General features: G+C 42.2%; 1 long non-coding RNA gene across 1 annotated transcript; it reads left to right on the forward strand.

The window, feature by feature from the left end:
- The first annotated feature begins 339 nt into the window (after positions 1-339).
- LOC119179878 (uncharacterized) lies at positions 340-14856 on the forward strand. The gene is made up of 3 exons (XR_012884721.1): positions 340-514; positions 10891-11068; positions 14563-14856. It is a non-coding gene; the product is annotated as an uncharacterized LOC119179878 (long non-coding RNA).
- The last annotated feature ends 502 nt before the right edge of the window (positions 14857-15358 follow it).

Raw genomic sequence — 15358 nt, forward strand, 5'->3', positions numbered from 1 at the left:
AATTATATCATCTCCTGTGTGAGCCCTCGAACATTTTTTTTACCTTCTGCCCATGGTTCGAATTGTTCTTAGGCTGACTTAAGACACATACACTGCAGCAGCTTAAACAATGGATTGAAGGTGACATCTGTTCGGACTACATTGTCTTTGCGCAGTGAGGGAGTAGTTTATAAAGCGCCATAGCAATCAATTTTTTTTCTCTTCTTTCATTTCGCTGCACTGAACTTTCTGACTTTAAGTAGACAAAATCTATGTATGCAGCTGTTGCTTTGACACCACTTAATGAATAGACTATTGCAACTCTTATTCTAGAACAGGCCAGTACGTTTCTTGGAGATACTGTGCAAGAATGTGCAGCTTGCTCTTTATCCACCTATTACTTTTCTATGCTTTGCTGGGTTACATACCAGCCCATATTAAGGCTAGTTATGAAGAAAACGGGTTATTTATGCTCGACACTTCCTTGAAAAAACGCGTTGTAGTAAGTGAACGAAGAAATCGGCGGGGCAGAAGGGTAAGTTTTTCGTAGTTGCGTTCAATTTAGTTTTATCAACGTGTCTACATGTGCTCGCATCTTGGAAAATATTTCAGTCGTGTGAACAAATATTGTGGTTTCATAGCCTCTAAGGCTATGACATTCCAACGAAAGCTCACTATTTTAACGATGTTTTTTTATATTTATATTCTGTGCATAGTTGGCACACCATAATTAAAGGAAAAGCCTGAATACCAAATGGACCACCTAAGGAGACACAGACGGTCAGTGGAGTGTTGAAAATTACCAAAATAGGTATTTTACTTCGATGGAGCTTATTTGCATAACTTTTTGCAGCTATTTGCAGTACGCATTTGAAGTAACAAAGAAGAACATAGCTACACACAAATTGCTCCAACGCCATCATTAGACTTGGGTGTTTATTGTGGGAGCAATTATATAGACCCCCTCGACCAGTTTTTGCCGTTGGCGTTTCTCTCGAGTTCTAGGGAAAGCATTATTTGGTAACATCAACCAATGCACATTGTGTTGTACACGCGAATCAAAGATAACGAGTGCTGGTGACCACCATGATTGTTATGAGCCATCGTTGATATGAGCTGGCCGTCTATGTCGCGCGGAAGGGCACGTGACATCAAACCGTGTGCGAGTCCTCCCGTTGATTGATTATCAAGCAGAAAGGACAATATTTCCAAATGATCATGTAGGTACGCCGGAAGTTGAGGAGAGGGCAGCGTCGCAGGAAAAACGTAGTCGCTGTAAGGCAGGCTATTTCGACAAACTCCAGGAGACTTTCAGTGAACTCGCTGCGCTTTCAAGGCTAAATTCCACTTCGAAGAACTGAGAGCATGAAAACTGATTCGGTTTGAAGAGCAGCCCTGCTCTTTTAAAACATTGTATTTTTCATTTATGCGAGATGGGCTTGAACAAAGAAGCTGCAACATTTACATTTCATGACATTCTTATGTATTGATTGCTATCGCATTCATTACATTGCTTTTAGAGAAACTGTGGTTGTTTTATTCAGGAAGGCTATTTTGGGACACACAAAGCCACCGATGGGCATGAAACACACAATCGATTGATTCATTTTTTTGTTTCTCAAAACACATATGATGAAAGGCGAAAGGCAAAGCCATTCAATAATTGCTTGAGGAGTCCTTCGCCCACGCACGGGGTGCGGCGCATGCCTTGATTATATCGTTTGTGAAACTTCTTTGTGTCACTCTTTAGCTGCGCGGAAGCAGAACAGCAATTTATTGAAGCTAATAAATCTGTTCATTCACTGCATGCTTCTCTTTAATTTCGCCAGCACACACACTGCACTTAACACTAAACCAAATAGGCTAAGTGCAAATCGTCGCACCAATATTTCCACAACACTTACGCACAATTTTATCACGGCTTCTGTGAAAACTGGATAGTCGATTCATGTAAAAGATGAATGTTTTTCTCGTCAGTTTATTTCTATACAGTGCTTCGTCACATATCTCTGAATAACCTAAATCGGCTACTTGGCAGGATAAAATCCCGAGAAACAGATCTATCATGTTCATAAATCAGAACAAGTTTTTCAAGACCTGTACAAGTGATAATTTCTCATTTATTTGAGCGAGTTGGCACATTTTTGCAGGTGCGTTTCCGTCAGTATCCTTACTAGGACCCAGCCGGTCCGTCAAAGAACTTTATTTGGGCCTGAGAAGACTAGAATGGCCCCGTCAGGTGGTAACATCTGGGGGCCCCACCGACGATGGCGCCGGGAGGTTCAGGCTCTCGGCGACTTCATCGAGCTGCCTGGACAGCCCTTAGCTGCTGGTCCTTAGCGGAGCTGGTGATGAGCTGGAGCCAATCTTTCTCAGTAGAGGGAGACCTCGGACCATCGCGAAAGGCGTAAAACTGTAACAGCATGTGTTCAATGTAGCAACTTAGATCGCCACAGCGTGCAGAGCGTGGGTGTATTCCGTCAAAAAATTTGATGAACTAGACGGAGATGGATATGTGTTCGTCAGTGATATTCGCGGGGTGATAGCCTGTGGTCTGTTTAAGTATGAGTGTGGCAGTGGAAACTTCCAACGCCCCAGCTGATAGTGCTTGCAGACGTCATTAAAAGTGAGACGAGGATTTTTTTGCCCCTGACCTCCTTCGGCCTCCGAGTGCCCACTTCCGGTACGGAAAGTGATACCTAGCGCCTGGAAGTTTGGAAGTTCACTGGCGTTAGGGATGGTTTCGTTTGTTTGCACATGACCAGGGAACCAAATTAGGTTGCTTTTTACATGCACAAGATGCAGCGGTAAGAATGCGAGCGGCTTCATTCCACACCGAGCCATTTATGAATGCTCTTGTAGCGGCTCGCGAGTCCGTGAAAAGAGTAGAACGGTTTGTAGTGGCTATCGCGTTGCCCACTGTCACCTCTTCGGCATTGCTGGCATCCAAGTTATTAGGTTTTAGTGATGTCAGGAGCTCCTTCCGTAACAATGTAGCTGCTGAAACAAAGCGATTAGAAGCTGCGTATTGCGCTGAATCAACGAAGGAGAGGCTGGCCTTAATCGTAGGTGCTGTGCGAACAAGGGCTTCAGCCCTTTCTTTGCGTTTGCACCACCATCATCTAAAACAGCACCCTGGTAAGCCTGTCGCAAAGGGCTTGTTGGCTCCTCGTAATCGTGGTCGATGAACGCCTCGCAGTGACAGAGACTCATTTTACAAGCGAACAGTTGGTTCTGTATAGTGGGCGAACGTTTAAATTGTCAAGGACATGCGGATAGTTTGTTAAGTTCGTCGCGCTGTGCCCATGAGACCTTAAAACACATTTAGATGTGTCCTATATTGATAGCGCAGCAAGATCAGCTCACAAAAATTATGAACTTATAATACAAAATAAATATTACAAACCAAATAAATAATAAATATATGAATGCCACAGAGCTATTATGCATGACTGGAGGAAAAGTTTTAAGGACTGTTCGTTTGTTCCCACAACCCTACTGAAAGTGAATATACATTATTTTCTGCAGTTTACTTTGTAGTGCAGTAATTACAACAGAAGTTTGACACAGCTAATCGACCAAAAAGCAGACTGCCTCAGGCAGATACCTAGCATGCCGGGTTTTCCTTAACTGCTGCGAGTGACTGGCTATCACTCCATCGTTTTGCATTCACTAAATGTCCAATAAAGGGGATGAGAGGAAGGTTTGCTGGTTTGGCATCCGTCAGGGGCAGGTTTTATTTTGGCCCCTTTAATTTTCGTTTATGTTTAGGTGACGCTTACTGAAAAAGAGTTTAGACACTGCGATTAGCTTTTTTATTATCTATTTGCTTTTACTGATACGCTGAGGACTGCGTTTTAGCACCTATTGGTTTCTGCGACAGCCTAAATGCGCTAGTACAACAAGTCCGCACGCCTTGTGGTACTCTGTTTCGTGCGAAACAGTGAGCCGTAATTGCCCAAATTGTATTTTTCATTTAGCCAAGCGTTACGTGGTATATCGACGCTTTTTCGTAAGTACAACTGCTGTGTGCACGTCGCAGCCGTACCAGTCATGTTCATTATAATCAATTTATCACCATAAGCCCGAACTCCTCCACTGTGAAACTAAGGCCTTTCGCATGTTCCACTATTAAACTAGGTCCTGTTCTTAGTTCATACCCGCAAACCTTATACCCCCAAAGTGCTTAAGTTCCAGCAAATACGTTAGCATTATCGAAGAGAATTGCACAATGCGGTTCCACACTCACACACGCTAAAAAAATAAAGAAGTTGGAGAAGAAGGTTTTGTGAAGACAGACCACGAGAGGGGTGCTTTGCAGCGCTAAAACAATAAAACTAGACCTATGTGCATTAGAAGCTGATAGCCACACAATGGTACAGCAGAAAAAAAACACTCAGAAAGTATCATTGGGAGCTTTATTTCGGCGTGAACAAAGCAAATGAAGATTTTATGTATTCAAATCTTGTCCTAACGGAAAGCACAGATCTAGATGAAAATTTTTGCGAAACTGAGAGCATGGTTGTTTCCATTCATTTTTTAGTAGTGGCTCGTTTTTTTTATTTTAAGACTTATAACCACTCTTTCTGCTTTCCCGCAGTATTTATGCAAAGAATCTTCCGCATAAGTGTTGCAAATACTTATTTTTATAGTTAACACAGTCTGGATGTCTCTTTGCCAATTGAGAAAAATGCCAAGATGTCCCTAACTTGGCAAGCTTTTCTCATTTAGACCATGTTGGCTATTTAGTCTTTTTTTACTTTTCAAGAACAACATAAAGAAAATGTGAATTTTATTATCAATAATACCTAATAAAGCCAGCAGAAACAAATTTAACAACAACCTGTATTTGGCGTTAAACACGACCGGCAAATTTGAAAACATTTTGGTGAAAAAAACATGAGGCCTACGCCGTCACCTTCAAATCTTTTTTGATGTGTTAGTAGCTTCTCTTTTAAAATAAAATGTGTGTTTCTGTGTACATTTATGTGCTCAAGTAACATATAAAAGTCCCAGACAAAATCAAAATACCGACGGAACATGTATGTTCGGTCATCCGCGATATCACCCTGAGCTCAATTTTCTCTGGAATGAAAAGTATTTAACTATTCGTCTGATTTACATATTTCTCAATCTTTCAGTCATTGATAACGCTAATTTGCTCAGCCCACAGCCAATGTAGCCAACGCTGCAAATCCTGTGAAAACAATGCTTAATTGATGCTGCAGTAATAACACAGCAGTTTTTATAATCGTTATCACAGCACATAATAGCTGCTTCTTCCACTTTAGGGTTGCCATCTTGTTAAAAAAAATGGAGCGGAAATTTATTGAGGGCAAACTTCGACTAGGAATACCATTCTCGATAGACTGGCAGGTGCACCAGTAAGTATTAATGAAAGAATGAATGAAAGCCGTGATGGCGAGCCAAAGTTTCTAATGAGTCTGTCAGGCGCCACGCTCATCATACTCCAGAGGACTTTTTTGTGCATAGCGTGACGTTTTCAAGCGAAGAAACTTTCCAACTGTATCACCATATGACGCACGATACTCAGAAAAAAGTAATAATGGTAGAGATAACAAATACTGGTGCATGTATTGTGTCTGATACGATGATTTTTTATTGTACACATTAGGACACTTTCATTGATCTGTTAGTTTATCGTTATAGAATTATAGCCTAAGTGACGCTAGACGCGGGAGACGTGGCCTTGCTCAAATACCATGTTTATTTCATATTCACTTCTTTCTCATCTTCTGCCTCTACTATCTGTCACTGCCTTTCTATGTTACAGGATTCGCACTCCTTCCGAAAGTTTGCACGTGTAACAAGCAACAAAACACAAAGAATCCAAGTTTTTAAGCGGAACGCGTTCAAACACGAAGTAGTTCCTTGTGACAAGGCAGCTCTGTGAACTGGCACGCACAAATTCACAGGAGAGGGTAGCATTCTAATTACATCAGCGAGAACTCTGGTGGGCGAGGCTAGCTATTGCGTTCGGGACAGCATAAGTATGCTCTGAGCGTAGAAACTGAAGAAATAGCTGCCATTCTTGCAACAAATGGACGACGTTGGAAGGCTTCGGAGTTTCAGTAGAACGGTCTTACTAAGGTTTGTTTCTTTTCTGCGTGCGTGCTCGTTGCCGTAAACTGATAGGATGGTGCCTGAAGTTTCGTGAGGTAGAACTGGTGACTTCTTCTCTTGCTCTGTGTTTTCTGAGGTTTCGGAGCTGTATTCTTAGGCGCAGTTTCAATCATTCGTGCCAAATAAGTTTCTGGCGTCGATCCCTTATGCGAATATGCTTCACGCCTTGAATTTTTTAAGAGGCTTGCTTTGTCTCGTCGTCTTCGATGGTGTATTCATTGAACTGTATGCGTTTCTCGGACTTGCTTTTGCTGGCGTTGCTCATGTTGCCGTGGAACGTGTTGGGGTGGGAGCCCTCCTTGAAAATCGCGCCGGTTTTCTTGACAACTTCATGTGGTGTCCAGTCGGCAGCTAGTTGTCTGTGGGCTGTTGTCAGACAGTTCGAGCAATGAAGATGATGCTTCAGGATTGCAGAAAGCTCTTCAGAAAATCTTCTGGCTGTTCACTACGAGGTCATCTTGCACCTGGCAGCGTGTGACGTTCGATGCGTCTAAGCCTTATGTTTTGCTTCGACTGTCGAGTGTGTTTGCACCGCACGGTGTAAGAGCATGGCTTGACAGGGTATTTTTCCGATGCGTCAGCTCATGTCTCATGAAGACGGCGTCCGTATGACGCAACTGGTGAGCGTAAAATAGTGCTTGAAGAGCAGCGTAATGAAAAACCGAGTTGTAAACGACAGATGACAGGCGAAGAATGAAGGGCATTAGGTGGGTGAGCAACGTCGCGTGTCGTATTATGGAGTGAGGACTTCGAAAATACCGGCTTTCGGGAAGAGAAACCTGATGGAAAGCTATCTCCATTGAATGAAGATTGTGGACTGAGATGGCCGAGTGTGATCGCCTCAAGACGACTGGTAATGAGGAAGTCCTTGTCATAGTCGTTAAAACGGGCAATCCTTTCTTCTCCGGTCTTTTTCAACTATTCGTCGTTTTAGAATATGTGGGTGAGGTATAATTTGAATGCCTCACAAGTAAATTAGTCGCTCAAGTTTGAAACCATCTCCCATTTCGACCAGGATGAAGCGGTGGCGTGGAGCTCGAATAGGTTGAACCATTCCCGTATGGGTTCGTCATCCGCTGATTCGGTGGTTTTTGGGATTTCAAGGTCTTCCAGTGTTTCTGTCAAGGTGCTGGTCGCCTTGTATTTCTCGATAATTTGGTAGTGAATTGGTAGGTCAGGACGTCCAGTGGGGAACTGCGTCGATGATGAGCGACTGATGAAGGGACTGGAAGGTCTTCATCCTGTCGACTGGTGTGACGCTACGATGACCGGGAGACGTAGCCTGGCTCATATACTGTGTTTGTTGTTGCTCCTTTTTATCCTGGCGGAACCCACCATGTGGGATCAGCCATGAAATGAACGATGCCTTGCAATTTAAAAGAAAATTTTCAGAATTTAAAATTGTTATTTTTATTGATTATGCTTGACTTCGATAACTTTTTTTATTACATTCTCACATCTTTCTCATCCTCTGCCTCTGCCATCATTCAGTGCCTTCCTATGTCAAATATGGAGTAGTGGCGAAGGCATATGCTCAAAAATGCTTCCTGAATATTTGACAACTGCAACCCCTTTTGCTTGATTCGAATGAAATGCCTGTTATCACCCCAGGAGCTTTGTACGATGACCATTCACTTCAGTGAACTTCAAAGTACCAACTGTAGGTTCATTAAACCGAATATTCACTACCATGAAAAACAGTGTTCGGCGCAGCAGAAACCGAGTCAAGCGACTAAAATGTACTTTTATCGAAAAAACAAACGTTTTATGGTCATTTGAACTGGCACGCTTTACGTGCGAGAAGAGACGAAACTGTGCTCAGAGTGTTTCCGTACACTGCTTCTGGCAGACCTTGGTGATGTGATGCTAACTCTTTTCACTTTCTAATATACCCTACAGCTTCGGCCATATATAGATAAAGAATTCGAAGATGCCGAACTACTTCTTCATGGCACTCTTGTTAGAATTTTTGATGAACTCTGCAAACAGATTCCAAATTTAATAGCATAGGGCAAAATTGAAGCGGGCGTTGGTTGTTTTCGCCTCTCACACAACTGCATTGCCTCGGTGGCTCTGCATGCACAAGCAGGTTCACAGTCACCATTGATAGATGAATGATTTGAGCGCCGCACGTACCATTTACACTAGCTGCTGAAGAGGGCTTCGTTGGATTCGACTAAAAAATGAGCCTCTGTGCACAATATAAGTTCCATCAACTGATATATTCACTCTTTCAAAGTTCAGTTTTCTCAAACATTTTTGCAATGGGTGCCTAGAAAGACCGCCATGATTTCGTTTTCCTCTTTATAATGATATAATTGTTACACCGACATTTTCTTGAGTGAACGTTCACTTTACTTTTTGGCCTAAGTACATAGTTGCGCAATAGCTTAACTAGACAGGCCCCCAAAAATTGCACTGTGAGACGTTTCTCCTTGTCTTCTATACCTAATGTAGTCCCACGGGGTTCTTCCAGTGGTTATGGTACTGAACTTCGATCCGATGTTTCTGAGATCGAATACCAGCCGCAGCCACAATAGCTTGATGTTTGAGAAGGTTTACAGGTTCGCGTAATTAGCAATTTAGTAATAGCATATGATTAAATTATCTGGAGCATTTTACTATGGCATTCCTGCACAGTTTCATAGAGTATAGCCTAGCAAGAGCATGCAAAATGGCAATAAAAGTGACGAGTACTGATGATACTATGCGGTGAATAAAAACGAGAGAAAAGAGCATGCTTGGTGATGGAACATAGCATGACCATGAAAAAGGACCATATAGGTCCTAGTACAGCATAGGTATGCGTTTCAGTAAAGTATTCCAAGCATGGTGCAAAATGTCATCAACGTTTATTTACAAGGAAAAGTAAATTGGAGATGGTGAACATAGCATAGCCACAAGTATGTATCGCGTAGACCCATGGGGACAAAGTGAAGGGAGGGGCAAGATGATTGATGTAAGGGCAGGAGGGCAGGAAGTTGCTTAGAACAGCACCACTACCGCTAGTCATTCAGTCTTGGCCCAACTAGTGCTAAGATGTTCCACTTTTTTGTTTATAGTTTGTTGAGAGTCCGTGCTCTGCCCAGCCTTTTGGCCAGCTAGTTGGTTGTCATCTTATTACAATACTTTTTTATGCATGTATGCCCGTAATTTTCCTAAGGCATCGTGTACATGGAAATGCATAAATTTTCAAAGACATGCATATATGCCGGCCCCAAGCGTTCGTAAGCGGCACGCTTACCCACGTGTAATTATTCATACAATACTTCTTGCACGAAAGCATGTGCAGCCATAAACGTCTGTCACACAATATATCATCAACATCAGCCTAACTGTGTCCACTGCAGGACAAAGGCCTCTCCTATGTACCGCCAACCAACTCAGTCCTGGGCTTGCTGCTGCCACTTTATACACGCCAACTTCCCAATCTCATCTGCCCACCTAACTTTCTGTCTCCCCTTAACCTGCTTGCCATCTCCTAGAATCCCCTCTGTGATTTAATGACCAGCGGTTATCTCCACTTTCCGCTGCGTGCCCTGCCCATGGCTATTTCTTCTGTATTTTGACTATGATGTCTTTTATACCTATTTGTTCCCGGGTACATGCTGCTCTCTTCTTGTCCCATAAAATTACATTATTATATTTCCTTTCAATTCCTCGCTGCGTCGTCATCAACTTAAGTTGATCCCACTTTGTAATATTCCAGGATTCTGCTCCGTAGCTTAGCACCGGTAAAATGCAGCTGTTGCATACACCCCTCTTGAGAAATAGTGGCAATCTACATTTGGTGATTTGAAAATGCCTACTGAAAATTATCCACCCAATTTCTATTTTTATAATTACTTCAATAACATGGTACGGCTTGTCGTTACTACCTACACCAAGTGAATGTGCTCCTTTACGACTTCAAGAGTACTGTTATCTATCTCAAAACGCGGTTTTCTTTAAAAGTTGTCGTAGATTACCTTCGTCTTTTGCAGATTAATTTTAAGCCCTACCTTTCTGCTCTGCTTGTGTAATTTGGAATTCAATTGTTGCAATTCATGCCCTTCGCTACTCTTCTATGCAATGTCATCAGCGAAGCACAAGCTACTAAGCTTACTCTGCATTAACTAGAATGCGTACAGCCCTATCCAATATATTATCACCCAATGGCAGTTTGCATGCATATCAGTGGGACAGTGCCATCTATTCAATGATAAGGGACAGGCTACCTAGGTGGACGCTGGATTGAGCGCCGCCGATTGTTGACCGACCAGGTGACGCTATAGGAACCTTCACCCCTAAAAAAAGTGAAGGCCTGTATGCTTCTTAGGTCATCCCACCACGCCCACCCCACTAACTCTCTCGCTGACGCCACTGAGTAATGAATATTGGCGGGGAAAGAATGCGATTTCGTAGAAATGTGTGAATAGGCTTCAGTGTAATCATCAGCCTACATAAGGCTGATAGAAACGCTTATTATGAGTAGATAAGAACATGGGCAGGCTGTACAAAATGAACCTCGTTCAGAGTTCCGCAATAAGTATATCTTGCGCTTAGGGCACTGTCTGACTCAGACTCATTAATTTTCGCTCAACGGCCCTGATTCGGATGTACCACTATATCTGAGTCTGAATTAGTTGTCCGCAGTTGATTCAAGAAAAAAACTTGCAGCCATTGTGAAATAAATCTTTAGGCATACAATCAATGTATATTAAATTGTAGTAGCAGCTACCATATTTAGTAAAAGAGTGCTAACAAGTACCTGCCAAATATTTTCAGAACAGAGATATCGGCGAAAGATGCACTATGAACAGTGATTGCCAACCGGATCTATGTTGTGTGTGGCAACGTCAAGCACCAAGATGTCAATTGCAGGCGGAAATGGGAGAACGCTGCGGTTTTTTTCTATTTGGGAGAAGCATTTACATTGGCCATTGTGGTTGTGCAGTTTCCGACGGTAAGCGAGTATTTAATATATATTATGACACACAGAACATTGTTATGCGTGAACTTAGTGGGACACTGGGCTTACTCTCATGTGAAGACATACCTCCATAGCGTACGAGTGTGCGCAACACTTTGCCGAGAACACGAATTAGAGATTCGGCGTAATGATGCGTTATCTATGTTAGAGTGCAAAAATCCACGTGAAAGTGGCTTCCAATATTCAACTACTGCACAAAATCGCAATCTCGTTCATTTCTCTTCGGTAACCACACATCACATGAAGTTATGTTGAATATACTATATTAATGGCCTACAAATATTACTGACCAAAAATAAGGAAGTTTGTCTGAACAGAGATCACAGTTTTTCGATAACTGCTTCGCTGTTCTAATGCGTCATTCCTTTTAGTGTATTTTGATTTATTTATTGAAGCTTTGCTCTCAGTGTACATTAACACCCTCTTAAAATGTGCAGACAGAGTTAGAACACAGAAAGGGGGTGGTAAGCTAGGAGGCCTAGCACATGGGTGTTAGTTTTACTGCCCTAAACTGTTGATAACAAAATTCATAATATTAATAAATAAAAGTGAACATAATTTATTATATTAGGCTATCGGGTGTGCTTCAGTGGTCACTGCGAATTTCACCATGTAATGTTCTATTTTGGTGCAAACAACCAAGGAGAAAGTCTTTCCTTTCCTTCAATGGAATAACTTTCTGTATTTGAAAAAAAAAACGTCGAATGACATGACAGTTCCGCATATCGTGAATGTAGACCTACGCTACAGTGGCAAAGGCCACGTGTCCCGGCTGTTTACGCTCATCTAATTGTGTTACTTTGAGGGTTTTGGCAGGCTGAAGCTGGTAATTTTTTTTCTGTGTTTTTATCCGTGAATTTTAACATGCAACATGCAAAATAACGCTGCTCTGCCGCCTACGTCGAATATTGTGGTCTGCACCTTGAACATTTGATTGCACCATCTAATTGATGAACTAGACATTCTATTTGTTCAATTTTTACTTATATATTTAGGAACCCTAAAGGCCAAATGGTATTGAAAATGGAAGAAGCTAAAATACATAAGTCATACGGAATAAAATGTCAAAGCCCGTTGCAATTAAGGTCGAAATACTGAATGGAATAACAAGTTGGAGAATTAGAAGCGTAACGAAGAATAAATACTATAAATGTAGTTTGTGGTGTCGACCGCAATATGCTAGTCCTTAAAACCACACTTATCTGAAACGAATAGTGGCTTTTTGTATATGATCATTAGATGTAAGTGATTCTCTAAAGTGTAAGGTAATATATGACTATAAAAGCATCTGGTCAGCTAACCTACGATTGAGTGGTGGGTAATAGTACATAACTACAGGAGATGAGTGAGGAGAAAAACAAGAAAGAAAGGAATTATTTACTGGACTGGTGAGCTCGCAGACTGGTCAGAAAAGTAGACAAGCTCTGCGTCGTGATAGTTCGGAAATACTATGCAATGGTTACGTTTAATGGAGTAAAATGCGGCCTTATCAAACTGGGTTCATGTAATAGCATCACTGACGTATTTATCAAGGCAAAAGCTGTAGCTGGTGCGCTCAGGAATCTCAGACAATTTTACCGAAAAATTCTAAATTTCAAAGCATGAAAATTACGCGTTCACTAGAAAGGATCAGCGCATTCACTAGAAAGGCAATAGCATAAGGAAGCAAATAAACAGCGAAATAAAGGTATCATTTTATTGAAACTAAATGAAAAGTGCTGAAACATTGACTACGACAAAACACTCTAGAATTAACTCTGTGCCTATCACCATCTGGATCACTATAATTGCTTGATGAAGTCTGAAATAGATTCGAACAGGTAATGTTCAAATGTGAACAATTTAGCAGCAACTGCTCACAAATTGTGGCAAAACAGCTGCAGAATCCCTCCCGATAGCATGAAATTCCAAGACACCTTAATAAGCGCATCGCTAACCTAATACTCCGTTATCAATTACATTGACCCTCCAAGCGCTCTTCAGCCATAGACGCTCGAGTTCAGTCACACTCAGGTTGGTTATAATTTTCCCTATTGTTATTGTCTACTCGCGCGTTGTGTGTTATTTGCTAGTGTAAGCGTTCGATAGCCGCCGGCTGTCACGCTTAAGCAGACAGAATACGCCTCGATTTTGGTCGTCACACTGATTGCGCTAGTATGAAAAAAAACGCCAGTGTGGTTTCGAACGGTTTAATGCGTGGTCCCAAAGGTTCAGTACAGTATGTTTCGGTGCTCCAGCAGTAACTGCGTACATTTGCCGCACGGGCACGGCTGCCCATCTTTACAAACATCAGCGGACAGCATATACTATTGATGCGAAGCAGCTAAGGTCGACCCTCAACCCTAAATTCTGTGTGAGACCCCATCCGCTCTAGTTTCCGCTAGAGGTGCGCAGTTTTTCGAGGAATACGCTGGAAGGCGCTGATGCGCACGCCATGATCCCAGGTTGAACGAGGCAGACAGTTCCTAATATAACATTAGAGGAAACTCGGGCGCTATTCTCAATGGAAGATGCGACGCACGGTGCCTCAGCAAGCACGGGAATGATGGGTTCCACACGCATTTGTGTAATCTTCATACTTTTGGCCTGCTTCCGGTTTCGGTGGGTTCGTGTGGCTTGGAGCTCTTTTGTCACGAAACTAAAATCAGCAGATGTTCAGCGGTAGTGCTTCATCACCTTAATCTTTTAGGCTTACTATTTAGATTCGGGTCACGTAGTTCAAAAGAGTTCGTTCTTTCCTTCAAAACAAAACCGAAACACAGTATTAAATGAAGCCACAACTACGATTTGTCGCCCGCAAGTGCGAACCCTGCGCAAATCTGTGTACTACCAATCATTTACATGGTCGCTGAACGATCGCAGCGCCACAGTTCCCTCTAGTTAACTTTATATGAATTCTATGGCACGAGGTAGTCGCGCGAGATTGAGCCACTGGCGCGAAACTGTAAAGGCATCAAGCCTGTGTTAAACTTCGTGCAAGGAATGCTTAATAAAAAAAAACGGAAACACCGATTTGAGAGGCAAATGCTCCTGACCGCCCTAATAAAATGCAATTGCGGAAACGCAACGTCGCACCCAGCTGCTTCGCATGTCCATCTGGGTCCCTTTAAGATGTGTTTACCTTTCTGCGTGTGCGGTGTTCCACTGTGTTTAGACTAAAGCAAGAAATATTTTTTCGCTAGCTGCAAGGGCTACATTTTCCCATGTAAAGAAACGACGGAGAAATTAGCATGACGTTCTTAAGCCTGAAACAACTAGACGAAATGGCGTAGCTACTACAACTCATGCGACCTTTTTGTTGGCTTACGACAGTTGTTTGTCAAGGCAAACTGGTGTCTGGCCTCACTTGGTGTAAAAGCCTAATCTTTGGCTTTTGCTCTACCTGCTTCACCCTTGCTGCTGAACTGTGACTGCGTTTGTAATATAACTTACCGAAACAGTCGTGCCTCTTTCTTTCACTCCTCTAGCACGCTGTATGGGAGGAAGATGCAGATAATAAGGATTTTTTACCTGCCACATTGCATCAGATACACGTCAAAGAAATTATTTCTTCGTCCTGGGCTGATATGTCAAGACGTTTGTACTTTACAACATTGTATTGGTGCATTCGCTCACAGAAAATATCAACTGACAGAAACCTAAATGCTTATTTTATTCTTTCAAGGCTAACCTCAATGTTTTGTGATTAAAGAGCTGTTTTCACAGTGAAAAGTAAAGCAAATAAACATACGTGTTTTCTAAATAAAGCTATCAAGATGTTCCTTTTCTCGTTTTATTATTCTCGCACTGCATATTTCCACTTTTAACCAAACAGCTTTTATTAAACATACACATTTTAATTGTGTCTGTGTAACCTAAACTTATGCATTTGCCTTTGATATGGTAGCTTCCACCAACTATGTCACGATAGATTTATGAGCCTCACACTGGAACGCTTAGTTTAAAGGGTTGCTTGAACCTCTGCACTTGTAAAGTTTATCAAATTACTAGTTTTATCAGTTATTCTTATTTATCTGAAAAAATCTCTAACAAGTGTTTTGTGTTGTGCCCCGCCGCGGTGGCCTAGTGGCTAAGGTACTCCGGTGGCGGCGACTGCAATTTTAGTGGAGGCAGAAATGCTGTAGGCCTGTGTGCCCAGATTTGGGTGCACGTAAGAGAAGCCCAGGTGGCCGAAGCATCCCGAGTCTTCCACGACAGCGTCCCTTTAATTATATGGCAGTTTTGGGACTTTAAACCTCACATATCTATCTAAGCAATTTACCC

Source organism: Rhipicephalus microplus, chromosome 7 (genome assembly GCF_043290135.1).
Source record: "Rhipicephalus microplus isolate Deutch F79 chromosome 7, USDA_Rmic, whole genome shotgun sequence".
NCBI classification, from domain to species: domain Eukaryota; kingdom Metazoa; phylum Arthropoda; class Arachnida; order Ixodida; family Ixodidae; genus Rhipicephalus; species Rhipicephalus microplus.